Here is a 14,928-nt window from a genome sequence, read left to right on the forward strand (position 1 = left end):
TGCATCAGTTTACAGAAGTTTAGTGGGGAGTTTGTTGTATTTAACAACCACAAGGCCAGATTTGATGTTCTCAGCAAGTCTCTTGTCCAGATTCATGAATACTCCAAGCCAATCTCACCTTGGGGCAGCTAAGAGAGTCTTGAGATACTTAAAAGGCACAGTAGATTATGGATTATGGTTTAAAAAAAAAAGAAGCAAAGTTGGAAGGGTATTCTGATAGTGATTGGGCAGGTTGTGTAGATGATTCTAAAAGCACTTCAGGATATGTTTTCTCATTTGGATCAGGAGTGTTTTGCTGGAATTCAAGGAAGCAAGAGGTTGTGGCCCAATCCACTGCTGAAGCTAAATACATTTAAGCTGCTTCTGCTACAAATCAAGCCATTTGGCTTCGAAAAATACTGAAGGATTTGGGACAAGAACAAAGTGATCCTACTGTGTTATGGTGTGATAACAAATCAGCTATTGCAATTGCATGTAATCCAGTGCAACATGGTAGGACAAAGCATATTAATGTGAAGTTTCACTCCATCAAAGAAGCTGAAAAGAACAATGAAATTAAGATGATGCATTGCAGGTCTGAAGAACAGCTAGCAGACATTATGACCAAGCCTCTACAAAGAGCAAGATTTGAAATTCTCAGAGAAATACTTGGAGTCTCAAAGAAAACTCTTAAGGAGGAGTGTTAGAGCTGTAAGAGTTTCCTTAGAGACTCAAAAGTCAAAGATATTTTGTATGTTAACTTTAGTTAGTATAATGTTTGGTGTAAAGGAGTGATAATGCATAATTTATGGAGTAAATTCTGAAAAGTAATTCTGCAGTAGGTATGGCTCATGTATTGCTTTTGTAATGTGTCTCGTATACAAGGAGCTTTATGTTAATGAAAGTGTGCGAGTGCATATGTTCTATTCCAGAAAAACTTATGTTTAGTTCTCTCATTTTTATGCTATGAAATTCAACAAGAACTGCATTGGAGGATAAGCTTTCTATCACATTATGGTTCAATCAGGAGCTTCAGTAGTACAATATGCTTCTAAATAGTAATTTTCTATCAGGGAATTTCTTCTCATATAATTACTTGATGTACTGGGTCACGTAACTTTCTAGTCTTCCAAGTTGCTATGTTAATAGCATGAAGGTGGCAGTTCTTCACAACGTGGATATTGGAATAAAGATGAATAATTGATGAATTGTTGGAAAGATTGATTGCATGTTACAATCTGGAACTTCAATTCCATTTCAAGTTTCATATTTTTATTAATAAATATTAAAATGAAGTATAGGTATCTGAATTACATTAAGGTACATGCTTATATTGAATTTACAAGAAAATGATGATTACAATATATGATTCATTCCATAGACATGAAAGAAAAATGAATCACGGCCACCGTTCTGCAATTAAGAGAATTCTGGAACAAGGTGCACCTCCTTCTTCAACATTGGTTCTATGAATTTCAGCTATGTGCATCAGTTGCGAAACAAAGGTTGAGAATATGGCATTAAATAGAGGTGAAGGTAGTAATGCTGCAAAAGTGAAACTAAAAGATGGGTGGTAACGCATCTTTGGCTTAATTTCTCCCCTTGAGGTTCTTGTAAGCTTGAGATTCTGGTTTAAGTTAAATCTTGTGGTTCTTTACTTTCTTAATTTCATGACTGAGCTTTCTCTGGTTTTGGCTTAAATGTCAGGCACCAAGGAAAGTTTTTGTTGCTGCATATCAATGGAACCTACGGAGCTCATTGAGCTGATCGACTAGGATTTTGTAAGCATTGTTTGGATTATATAATTTACATTTTCACTCAAAATTTATGGCAGTGTCAGTGTTTCATATTTGTATTTTATCTCCACGGTTTTCATTTACTTTCTACGTGTTGGTCCTCCTTTCCTTTGGCATTTATGTGCATCACAAATAATGGTGGGGGTCCTGTCCTCAGACATTAGTTGCAGTCACACGAATAAAGGACTGTGTACTTGATCGTAGATATTGAAAGAAATGCGGCAGTCGTACATGACATGCGCATCCGTTCAAGTGCAACACCAGAGTTGGGCATATTTATTATTGGTATGAAACTGGCTTGTGACCAAGTTATCAGCTTATTGCACTTTTATGAAAATATTATAAAGGGTTAACTGTCAAAAAAAAAATTGTGAGGTTTGTTGATTTTTATAATTAAATTTTAAAATTTATATAATTATTAATTAAATTTTCATATTTAATTGATGTTTTAAATTGATCTTATCATCAATAAACTATTAATTTATTTAACAAGAGTTTCACATTAGCTGTTATATTATCACAGGAGAAGTCATATCATAAACTCTAAATTTACCCTAAATTAACCTCAACTTCTTCACTATAAAAGGTCATCACATATTCTAATTTTGCAAATAAAATCGCTGAGATTGCAAATTTGAAAATTAGAATCTCCCCGTACAAACAAAATCAGTGTTAGTAGTATGCCCTAGAGCATATCATTTAGTATGTATCTTGTATATATTTTTATTAATAAATGACATTTCCACTTTTCTGTTTATATAATATATTTATGTGTAATAGAAAAGGTCCATTGATATTTTGTTAGAAATATTATTCTTAAGTTGTTAAGAATATGAGTGACAATATTTCTAGCACAAAGTATCATAAATAGGTTCACAATCGAGGATACTTCATAATGAGGACATGACTTATCTAGAAAGATTGTATTCATGTTTGTTCCCAAGTTATTTATATGAGATATAAATAAGATAGAATAGTGAGTCTCATGCCATATAACAAACATGATAGGCACTTATAAATGATAAGTAGGCCGAACCAGTGACACTTATGACAAGCACATGGAGTTTACTCTTGTCAATGTTTTGTCATAAATCATATCAGTGCATATAATCTTTAGACACAGATATACAGATTATCTTGTATATAGGTAGTTTGAGTTTGATACTGCTTTCATACTTGTACTGTGTATGGGTATATGGGCATGTGTTGCTCCTACTAGTTATATATGGAGGTAGGTGTTGATCAAGATGGAATCTGTTCCTCTAAGTAAATAGAGATAAAATCCTATGTTCATTTAATTGTTCTTGATGTTTCAAGTTCCTGGCCAGAACAGATAGATTTATTTTTAAAAGAGTTTACGATGAGAAAATCTTTTAATCAAGAAGGAATTAAAAGAGAACATAATATTCATAGCAAATGGAGTTTGACATAAACCATGACTCCAGCTTGGGTTGGGATTTTGTAACAGAGAGATTCTAGTGCATGGTAACATATGATTATAGGTTCATTTAAGGTAAACCTTATTACTAATTGGGTGGCCATGGCATGCTATGCTAGGTGTTAACCATGGTCTATGAGGTTCATAAAATGATTTAGAGAAATCATTTATGGTAAGAAAGAGTTCTGATGATATTAAGAGTTGATATCATGTCTCATTGCCAATTAGTGATGAGCCTAGTAAGTCACACACATACACAAGTAATTACCTATTTAAATATGATTTAATTAATTAATTAAAGAGTTTAATTGATTAATTAAATAGGTTTGGTTTGCAATTAAATTGCAAAGTCCCTAGCATGACTTGAAACCAAATCTAGATTATTGGATGTATAATATAAGTTAAATTTATATTTAAAGTGTTTAAATATGAATTTAATTAATGAGAAATTAATTAATAGAGATTAATTAATTAATTTATATTTGATATAAATTAATTAGAAGAAGAAAATAATTATTTTGGGTTAAGAACTCAAAATTAAGACACAGGGGCATTTTGGTCATTTTGCAGTGTGACACGTGGCACCATGAGATGGTGACACATGGGATTACACATAAGCTTGCCAAATGTTTTTTAATCATGTAAATCAAGATTAAATATAGGTTTGACACTTGGCACAATGTGATTGGGTCACTTAAACCTAGAGCTAATCAAAGGGTGACATGTGGCAAGGGTTTAATGTGTTAACCTAGCTATATAAGTGTTGTTATGAGAAAAATAAAACACAACCAGCAGCCACACTCCTTTGTCACACCACTTTGAGGGGTTTTATCTCTTCTTCTTCATCTCTTATCAATTCAAAGAGATTAGTCATCAATCTCTTGAATTAAGAACACTAGGAATTGTTTCTAGTGTCCTGTTTACATCTCTAGTCTCTTAAAAGGCAGAACTTGAATTTCTAATTAATAGAAAAGGCTTTAGAAGCTGTTCAAGGGCTGCCATAGGTGTTCTTGGTGTGGACAAGCTAGAGGGACAACATCTGGTGTCCTGAAGACGAATCTCAAAGGCGCAGACACGCTGCAGCGCATCAAGAGGTTAGTGTAATCGTTCTTGATTTAATCTAGGGTTCTAAAATTAATCTGATTAGTTTTAAAAATCTTAAATGGCAAATACAGATCCAAAAACATATTAAAAGAGTTTTAATATATTGTTTATCATTGAAATCAAATAGATAAAAATAAATCTTGCATGATGCATGTGACCCTAGGTGAAAATTTTTGAATTCAATGGTATAAACTTGTGTTTTTCATGCTTCCGTTCCTTCAATCAGAACAATAATAAAACACATTTTTAGATTAAACATTATGACATTAAGACCATCAACTCCAAAAATTTGAATTCCAATCAAATTCTAGCTACACAGAAAAGGAAAATCCAAAAATTAAAATTTTGGTACAAATCCTAAATCAGTAAAAATCCTCAATCATAAGTTTTTTTTCTTTTTTTTTTTTTTACATTTGCACATATTCAAAAACCAAAAAGAAATTTTTAAAAAAATTAAAAGTTAAAGAAATTAAAAATCAATAGCAATTAACCTAAAAGAGAAGTCTTAAAATCTTGATTTAGAGCAATATCTTCCTGTTCTTGACTATTTAATTCATCACCACACTCATGCACAAATCCAACAAGCCTTAACTGATCTTCTAAATACATCTGCAAAAGTCCAACTTTTCTTCACATCGTCACAATTGTTCCTATAACACCCCTATATGCATAAGTGTGTGTATTTCACTGTTTCGGTGACCAGTGTCGGTCCGGACAATTAAGAGGATTAGAATCATATTTAAGTTATCTAGAAAAGCCCTGAATGAAAATTAATAGTGATGACCAGAAGGTAAAGTACAAATAAGAAAAACGGAATATAAAAGATTAAATGAGTCGGGGGTCACAACGATGGGTGACCGTACCGGGAAGTGACTGCGAAGTCAGTTTTAACCCTAATTCTATACGGGTCATTGTGACACCGCAGTCCTAAGAATTTTTGCGAAGCTAGTAGAAATGAGAAAATCTCAGAAAAGAGTTGAAAATCAGGTCAAATAATTAGTCAGGGTTCCGAAAGAAATACAGAATTATGGGTAAACCGGATCAGACTGGTGAGGGGCAAATTAGTCAATTCACCCTTAGAGATGACTCATGACCAAACTATCCAATAAAATATGAGAAACTAAAATTTTGAAGTATAGATTTAAATCGAAGAAGTATGAAAAAAACAAAGGAAAAAGAAAAGAAATGAAAATAAGATTAATGACATCACCTTTATGACATGAGAATGAGATCATAAATAAATTTCCATTTAATTATTTATTTGACTAAGTCAAATAAGGGATAAAAACCAAAAAAATAAAAAATGAAATTGGTCTTCTTCTCTTCCATTTTACCATGGCCCTCTCTCACTCTTCCTTCTCTCACTAAAATCCACCATAGCCAAAGAATTTCAAGCTTTTAAAGCTTGAATTTCCCTCATCAATCCCATAAATTCCCTCCTTAAACCTTATTTTTAACTCTTGGCAAGCATATTGAGAATCAAAAGGAAGAAGAAATTGAAGAAATTGGAGTTTGAGATATTGGAGAAAGAGGTTAGTAACACACTTCAATTTCTCTCTTTAAATTCATGCTCATATACATGAGTTAATTTAGAAATTGTGTAAAAATCAAACAAAATCAAACATATGGGACAATTAGGGAATTTCGGCCAACATTAGAAATTTTAAGGTTTGATGGATTTGGAGGGAATTAAAAGTGTAATTAAGTTTAATTAAGTGTGTAGATAATGTTTATACACTTTAATTACATCAATTGAACCAAGTAGAGAACTTAGGATTCTTGACTCAGGGAAATGGGAGAAAATTTAGGGGTTTTTGAAATTGAGGCAAATTAACCTAATTGAGACTCAATTTGGTCAATTGGGGCTAATTGGAATGTGTTGGAGTGATGAAAAGTGAAATGAAATTCGGATTGGTAGGGGTCCAATTCTGGACAATCAGACCAAGGTCTACTTCAAGGACCAAAACTGTAATTTTGTCACTCCAATTGGTGTGAGGCCAATTGGAGATGAAATTAGACACATAATGCCATAATTTTCATGCAGAAACCCTGCCCTGAAAATGACTTAAGTTAGTGAACAATTAGGTTAAACTTGGAATTGGCACACTGCCACCGTATAAAAATGACCAAATGAATAGTATTTGTTCATTTAGCCATAAGTTGGTCTAGGAAGGCCCAAATGACCTCAATTTTATACCGATGGAAAGCTGAGACATAGCACTACAACTTTCATGAAGAACACAAACTCAAATTCTGACCACAACCCACCCAAAAAGTGAGTCGTAATCTGCACCAAAACTGCCAAAACAAAATTGGTACCTAGAATTTTGGATTAAAACCAATCCGGCCAACTACCTTGAAATTAACGTAACTTGAGCTACAAAACTCCAAATGGAGTGATTCAAAAAGGGAATTAAAGCTAAGACCATAAGGAACAACTTTGAGGAAATTTGACCAAATTCCCACTATAAACAGACCAATGGAACAATACAATCTAGTGACCCAAAACTAAAATTTTAGGATTTAACTTTAATAGACTTTGAATGGCAATTGGCAATCAATGCCAACATATTTGTGACCCAAAATGTGGTATGTGAGCGCATTTAAGACTAACATACCTATTAAGCATGAAAAAATCAAAATTTTGACTTGAATAGTATAATGAATAGTAACCCCAAATTACCAACTTCAAAGAATTCTATTTTAAGCAAGTTTAGGTGTATATTCAAGTATGCATGAAATTAACTGTTGGATTAATTATGAAACCTGATACTGAAACACTATAAATTGTGTGTTTCAGTTGAAAAAGAGACTGAGAAGAACGATAAGGAAAAGTGAGTCAAGGCCTAGAGGCGACTCATTCCAGGTTTGTGCACAATAAATTTTACTTTACTATTTTCAAATTGAAAATTTGGTTTAAATATGCATTGTAAACTATTTGTATTAATTATTAGATTCGAGAAATACTGTGTTATCCTTTTGTGTATGGAAATTTGAAATAAAAATTGAGTAGTGTTTTGCATGAAATATTTGAATAACTAGATTTAAATTAGTTTCGGATTCACACTTAGCATGACTGTACCATTATATTCCTTCTCCATTTGTGGGGTTGAGATAGATTATTTTCCTCTCTCTCTGGCTTACCAGTTGAGATCAAGATTGGATGAGTACTCATATAGCTAGCTAGCCACCTCCCTCGTTGATTTCGATTAGTAGGGTTGAGATTGCTTTATCATGGTGTACAACACGGTATTGATCAGAAATTTTGTGTCATGACCTAAGTTGTGTATGGTTTGGCAACAATGTGATTTATAAATTATTTTGACAAAATGGTATTACAAAAGTTGACTTGAACTTTATGAATTATCTTGTGCAATGGTTTAAATTTGTATTTATAGATGTATGTTTTGATATTCAATATCTTTAACTTTTTATTGTGCACCACTGAGTAAAAATTACTCAGCGATAGCTTTATTTGCTGTCGCAGATAAGAGAAAAGAAAAAGTAGCAGAGTGAGCTGCTAAGTTGATAAGGGAACTCCATTGAAGTTTTTGTAGTATTTATTTATACTCTTGTAAATTAGTTTGATGTAATATTTATTCATATGTATCGTTTGTATTAGTTGAGCAGTTGTACAGTAAAAATCTATAATAATATTATTTTTTTTTTCTTGTTATAAATTGAAACCTGTTTCTGTAAATTAAGTTAAATACAATATTGATGAGTTTATTGAACTGTTTTGATAATGTTTTGAGTTGTGTATTTTGAATTGAGATTTGGTTGAATTATGTTGAATTGAGAAATGTTGGCGGTTGGGATTTGAAAACTATATATATTGGAAGTGTTTTTACAGGTGTTTGAAGAACTGATTTTTCCCAATTATAGACAGTACTCTGTCGAAATTTTTATAAAATTTATGGAAACTTTAAATTAATTGAAAATTTGATATGTGGTTTAACTTAAATTAAAAAATTTTAATACCTGTCAAAATTGCTCACTACCTTTAAAAGGAAATAGAATTGTTTTAAAATCCCTTGTAGTATAGTTAATGGGTTATCAGTAGGCAAAGTTCGATAATTCATTAAGTATAGTACGGGATCATGTTATGCCTTACGGATGAGTAAGGTGTGACATGTTTTAGTGGTATCAGAACCTGGTTTTTAAATGAGTTTTGAATATGAATTTGAATATTTCTTTTAATAAGTACAACTGCTCAAGTGTCCTTAATTGATACATATGAGATATTTACATCATGAATGTAAACTAACGGAGGTAAACCTCCTTGTGTTTGTTGTCAGGAAATAGATATTCTCTTTGAATTGAAATGGAAGAAGGGGATCATTCGGTTGACAGTCTATTAAGGCTAAGGCACAGGAAGAAGCCCCAGCTCTCTAAAATATTAGTGGGTCAGCCACTCTAGCTCCTCCAATGCTGTAGTTTCCTACTCAATTTGCTTAGTAGATGACTGCGTTATTCCAATAAATGGTTGGCAATGTACCTACTCAGGCACCTGCAGCACAACCATAGTCCCCAGCCAAACAATATGAAAAATTAATGAAATTTGGGGCTACAGAATTCAAAGAAACTATGGATCCACTAGAAGCCGAGCAGTGGTTGGAAAGGATGGAACGGATATTTAGGAAGCTGCAGTGTACAGAAGAACTTAAATTTGAATATTCAGTTTCCTTGCTGCAAGGGGATGCCTATGAATGGTGGAAGACCATCCCCCATAGTTTGGTTGAATCTCTAGTCCTTACCTAATCAGATTTCTTAAGGGAGTTTTGACAGAAATAGGTCCCTGATGCATATGTCAACATGAAACTGCAAGAGTTTTTAAGTCTAAAGCAAGAGGACAGAACAATAGAAAAATATGAGAGAGACTTCTTTCGGCTGAGCCATTATGCTGGAAGCTTGACTGCCATCCCTAGAGATCGATGTAAGCAGTTTGAGGCTGGGTTAAGGCCTAATTTGAGAATGCAAGTTGTAGGGTTTCGACATCAGAACTTCTCAGAGTTGTTCTCACAGGCTCTAGAACTAGAAAGGATGGAAAAGGAAGGATCAGTTAAAAAGAGTACAGAAGAGAAAGAGAAAACTGGGAAGTCTACTGGTCAAGCACTTGATAGTGGTTCAGGGAAGAGGAAATATTTTAGGGGATCCAGTTCACGCAAGTCGGGGAGAGGCAGATCTTCCGGACAGAGATCACCCTGATCTGGTCAGCAGACCTAGCAGACACCCAGAGAGGCATTATTGGTCCGTGTATGTGAGACCTATGGCAGAACACACGGTGAAGTATGCTATAGAGCCACAGGCGCATGCTTTAACTGTGGAGGGACCGGTCATTTTGCAAAGGATTGTATGAGTGCATGCCTTTCTGGACCATCTGCTACATCAGAGGGATCAGCCCAAGCTTCTACACCAAGGAGTTCACCAGTAGTTAGCAGAGGCAAAGGCAGAGGCAGAGGTAGGGGTAGTACACTTGGAAGTTAGAGTACTGTGAATCAGCCAGAACAAGGTGGTACTTCAGCCAGAATGTACACAATGAAATAGAGAAAAGAGGCTGAGACTTCTGACATTATTGCTGGTACTTTCTGAATCTTTAATCAAGATATATATGTCTTATTTGACCCGAGGTCTACACATTCATATGTTAGTGCCAACATTGCTTATCTTACTGTTGTTCCGTGCATGAAAATGGATTTTGAGGTGCTAGTAACTAGTCCGTTAGGACAAGAGGTTAGGGTTAACAGAATGTACAAGGATTGTCTTTTAGTGATCCAAGGACATATTTTTCTGTCTAATTTGATAGAAATGCCATTCAGAGAGTATGATATTATCTTGGGCATAGATTAGTTAGCCAGGCATCACGCCATGATTGACTATAGACTGAAGACAGTCACTTTTGGTCTCCCTCAGTATGATGATGTGGTAATACATAGGGAGAGGCAGTTGTTACCATCAAACCTTATTTCTACTGCATTTGCTAGAAAAATGATCAGAAAGGGGTGTGAAGCTTACCTAGCTAATGTGATAAACACCCAAGTAGAGAGTCCTGCAATGAGGGATATTCCTACAGTATGTGACTTTTTAGATATGTTTTCTGAAGAATTGCTAGGGTTACCTTCAAAAAGGGAAGTACAGTTTGAAATAAATGTTATGCCTCTTGTGGACCCAATCTCCATTACTCCATACAGAATGGCACCTATTGAACTAAAGTAGTTGAAGGTGTAGTTGCAAGAGTTGCTTGATAAGGGCTTCATTCACCCTAGTGTGTCACCTTGGGGCGCATCAGTGTTGTTTGTTAAAAAGAAAGATGGTACTCTCCATCTGTGTATTGACTACAGATAGCTAAATAAGGTGACAATAAAGAACAGATATCTGTTGCCCTGCATTAATGATTTGTTTGATCAATTAAAGGGTGCAGCTGTGTTCTCTAAAATTAATTTAAGATCAGGCTATTATCAGTTGAAGGTGCAAGAGCAAAGCATTCCAAAAACTACTTTTAGAACTCGATATGGCCATTATGAGTTTCTGGTTATGCCATTCGGGTTAAGTAATGCTCCAGCTGCTTTTATGGACCTGATGAACACTATCTTCAGGCTATATTCAGATCAGTTTGTGGTGGTATTCATTGATGACATTTTGGTGTATTTGAGGAATGTAGAGGAGTATGATAGGCACCTGAGGATTGTGCTACATACCCTAAAAGAGAAACAACTATCTGTCAAACTATCGAAGTGTGAATTTTGGCAAAAGGAAATTTCCTTCTTGGGGCATATTGTATCAGTAGAGGGTATTAAGGTAGGTCCTAGCAAGGTTGAAGCTATCCTTAATTGGAAGCCGCCCAGGAATGTCACAGAAATTCATAGTTTTCTGAGTTTAGCTGGATAATACCGCCGTTTTGTTAAGCGATTTTCTATGTTAGTATCTCTACTGACCAAGCTACTTCAAAAAGATGTAAAATTTCAGTGGACTGATAAATGTCAGCAGAGTTTTAATGAATTGAAGAGATGTTTGACTGAAGCTTCAGTTCTAACTTTACCTACTTTAGGTAAAGAATACACTGTTTATAGTGATACTTCTCATAATGGGTTAGGCTGTGTACTGATGCAAGATCGAAATGTCATTGCTTATGCATCACGCCAGCTGAAACCACATGAGAGAAATTACCCCACACAAGACTTGGAGCTTGCAGCTATTGTATTTGCTCTGAAGATCTGGAGACATTATTTGTATGAGGAGAAGTGTTATATCTACACAGATCATAAGGGCTTAAAGTATTTAGGCACCCAGAAGGAGCTGAATTTGAGGCAGAGGAGGTGGTTAGAATTGATTAAAGATTATGACTGCTTAATAGACTATCAGCTAGGGAAAGCTAACGTGGTAGCAGATGCCTTAAGTCATAAGACTATGGCAAGTCTAAGAGTTTCTCCTTTGTCTATGGTGCATGAGTTGAAAGCACTACATGCTAGTTTGGAGGATGATGATGAGGGACAGACGGTAGTTGCATAGCATGTACAGCCAGTGTTAATTGATCAGACAAAAATGGCTGCACAGAATGATGAGAAGTATCAGAAATTGATGAAGGAAGTTTAGGATGGTAAGAAACCTAAATTTTCTGTGCATGATGATGGTTTCCTACTACACCAGGGCAGAATGTGCGTTCCTAATGATGTTGAATTGAGACAAATCATTACGAAGGAGGCACATGAGCTTTCTTTTGCTATGCACCCTGGTGGCACTAAGATGTACAGAGGGCTAAAAGAACACTATTGGTAGAATGGGATGAAAAAGGATATAGCTGAGTACGTATCTAAATGCCTAACTTGTTAGTAAGTGAAGGCAGAGCATCAAGTACTAGCTGGTTTGCTACATCCATTGCCAGTGCCTGAATAGAAATGGGAAAAAATAACAATGGATTTTATAATGGGACTTCCGAGAACACAGAAGAGCCATTATGCAGTATGGGTCATCATGGACAGATTGACCAAGTCTGCTCACTTTCTGCTAGTTCGGATGGATTATAGCCTGGAGAGATTGGTTAAACTATACATTGATGAGATTGTGAGACTACATGGAGTGCCAGTATCTATTGTGTCTGACAGAGATCCTAGGTTCACTTCTAGATTCTGGGGTAGTTTTCAGAGAGCCCTAAGAACTAGATAGAACTTCAATACGACATTCCACCCACAGACAGATGGCCAGTCTGAGAGGGTAATTCAGATAATGGAGGATATGCGACGGGCTTGTGTAATTGAGTTTGAAGATAGTTGGGACACACACCTGCCTTTGATTGAGTTCGCTTACAACAACAACAATTATCAATCAAGCATAGGCATTCCTCCATATGAAACTCTGTATGGCAGAAAGTGCAAAACTCCTCTATGTTGGGATGAAATGGGTGAAAGAAAAATGATTGGCTCAGAAATTGTTCAACAGATAGAGGAAAAGATCAGACTTATCAGAAATCGACTGAAGGCTGCATCAGACCGTTAGAAGTCCTATATTGATCTAAAAAGGAGGGATATTGAGTACACAGTGGGTGATAAGGTATTTCTCAAGGTTTTCCCTTCGAAGAAAATAATGAGATTTAGTAGAAAGGGGAAATTGAGTCCTCATTTCATCAGACCATATGAGGTTCTGGAAAGAGTGGGTCCTTTGGCATACCGACTAGCACTACTTCCAAAGCTGAAAAAGATACATAATGTCTTCCATGTATCTATATTAAGGAGGTATCGATTAGACCCCTCTCATGTGCTACCAGTAGAAGAGGTTGAGGTGAATCCAGACCTCACATATGAGGAAGAACCTATAGAAATTCTGGCATATTAGGTGAAGTAGCTAAGGAACAAGCAGATACCCCTGGTTAAGGTGCTGTGGAACCATCATTCAAGCTAGGAAACTACTTGGAAACGAGAGGAAGATATGAGGAGGTAGCACTCACAATTGTTCAGAGACTAAAACCATGTAAAATTTCGAGACGAAATTTATTTTAAGGGGGGAGAATTATAACACTCCTATATGCATAAGTCTGTGTATTTTAATGTTCCAATAACCGGTGTTGGTCCGGACAATTAAGAAGATTAGAATCATATTTAGGTTACGTAAAAAAGCCCTGAATGAAAAATAATAGTGATGACCAAAAGGTAAAGTACAAATTAAAAAAACAGAACATAAAAGATTAAATGAGTCGGGGGTCACAGCGATGGGTAACCGTACCGGGAAGTGACTGCAAGGTCAGTTGTAACTCTAATTCTGTATGGGGCAGTGTGACACCGCAGTCCTAAGAATTTTTGCGAAGCTAATAGAAATGAGAAAACCTCATAAAAGAGTTGAAAATCAGGTCAAATAATTAGATCAGGATTTCGAAAGAAATACAGAATTATGGGTAAACCGGATTAAGCCGGCAATGAGCAAATTGGTCAATTCACCCTCAGAGGTGACTCATGACCTAACTGTCCAATAAAATATGAGAAATTAAAATATTGAAGTATAGATTTAATTGAAGAAGTATGAAGAAAACAAAGGAAAAAGAAATGAAATGAAAATAAGATTAATGACATCACCTCCATGACATGAGCATGAGATCATAAATAAATTTCTATTTAATTATTTATCTGACTAAGTCAAATAAGGGATAAAAACCAAAAAAAATAAAAATGAAATTGGTCTTCTTCTCTTCCATTTTACCGTGGCCCTCTCTCACTCTTCCTTCTCTTACTAAAATCCACCATAACCAAAGAATTTCAAGCTTTTAAAGCTTGAATTTCCCTCATCAATCCCATAAATTCCCTCCTTAAACCTTATTTTCGACTCTTGGCAAGCATATTGAGAATCAAAAGGAAGAAGAAATTGAAGAAATTGGAGCGTGAGATATTAGAGAAAGAGGTTAGTAATAAACTTTAATTTCTCTCTTTAAATTCATGCTCATATACATGAGTTAACTTAGAAATTGTGTAAAAATTAAACAAAATCAAACATATGGGACAGTTAGGGAATTTCGGCCAACATTAGAAATGTTAGGGTTTGATGGATTTGGAGGGAATTAAAAGTGTAATTAAGTTTAATTAATTGTGTAGATAATATTTATACACTTTAATTACATCAATTGAACCAAGTAGAGAACTTAGGGTTCTTGACTTAGGGTTCTTGACTTAGGGAAATTGACAGAAATTTTAGGAGTTTTTGAAATTGAGGCAAATTGACCTAATTGAGACTCAATTTGGTCAATTGGGGCCAATTGGAGTGTGTTGGAGTGATGAGAAGTGAAATGAAATTCGGATTAGTAGGGGTCTAATTTTGGACAGTCAGACCAAGGTCCACTTCAAGGATCAAAACTATAATTATGCCACTCCAATTGGTGTGAAGTCAATTGGAGATGAAATTAGATACATAATGCCACAATTTTCATGAGAAACCCTGCCCTGAAAATGACTTTAAGTTAGTAAACAATTAGGTTAAACCTTAAACCCGGAATTGACACACTACCACAGAACAAAAATAACCAAATGAACAGTATTTATTCATTTAGTCATAAGTTGGTCTAGGAAGGTCCAAATGACCTGAATTTTATACCGATTGAAAGCTGAGACATAGCACTACAACTTTCATGAA

This window comes from Hevea brasiliensis, chromosome 5, assembly GCF_030052815.1.
Source record: "Hevea brasiliensis isolate MT/VB/25A 57/8 chromosome 5, ASM3005281v1, whole genome shotgun sequence".
In the NCBI taxonomy this organism is placed as follows: Eukaryota; Viridiplantae; Streptophyta; class Magnoliopsida; order Malpighiales; family Euphorbiaceae; genus Hevea; species Hevea brasiliensis.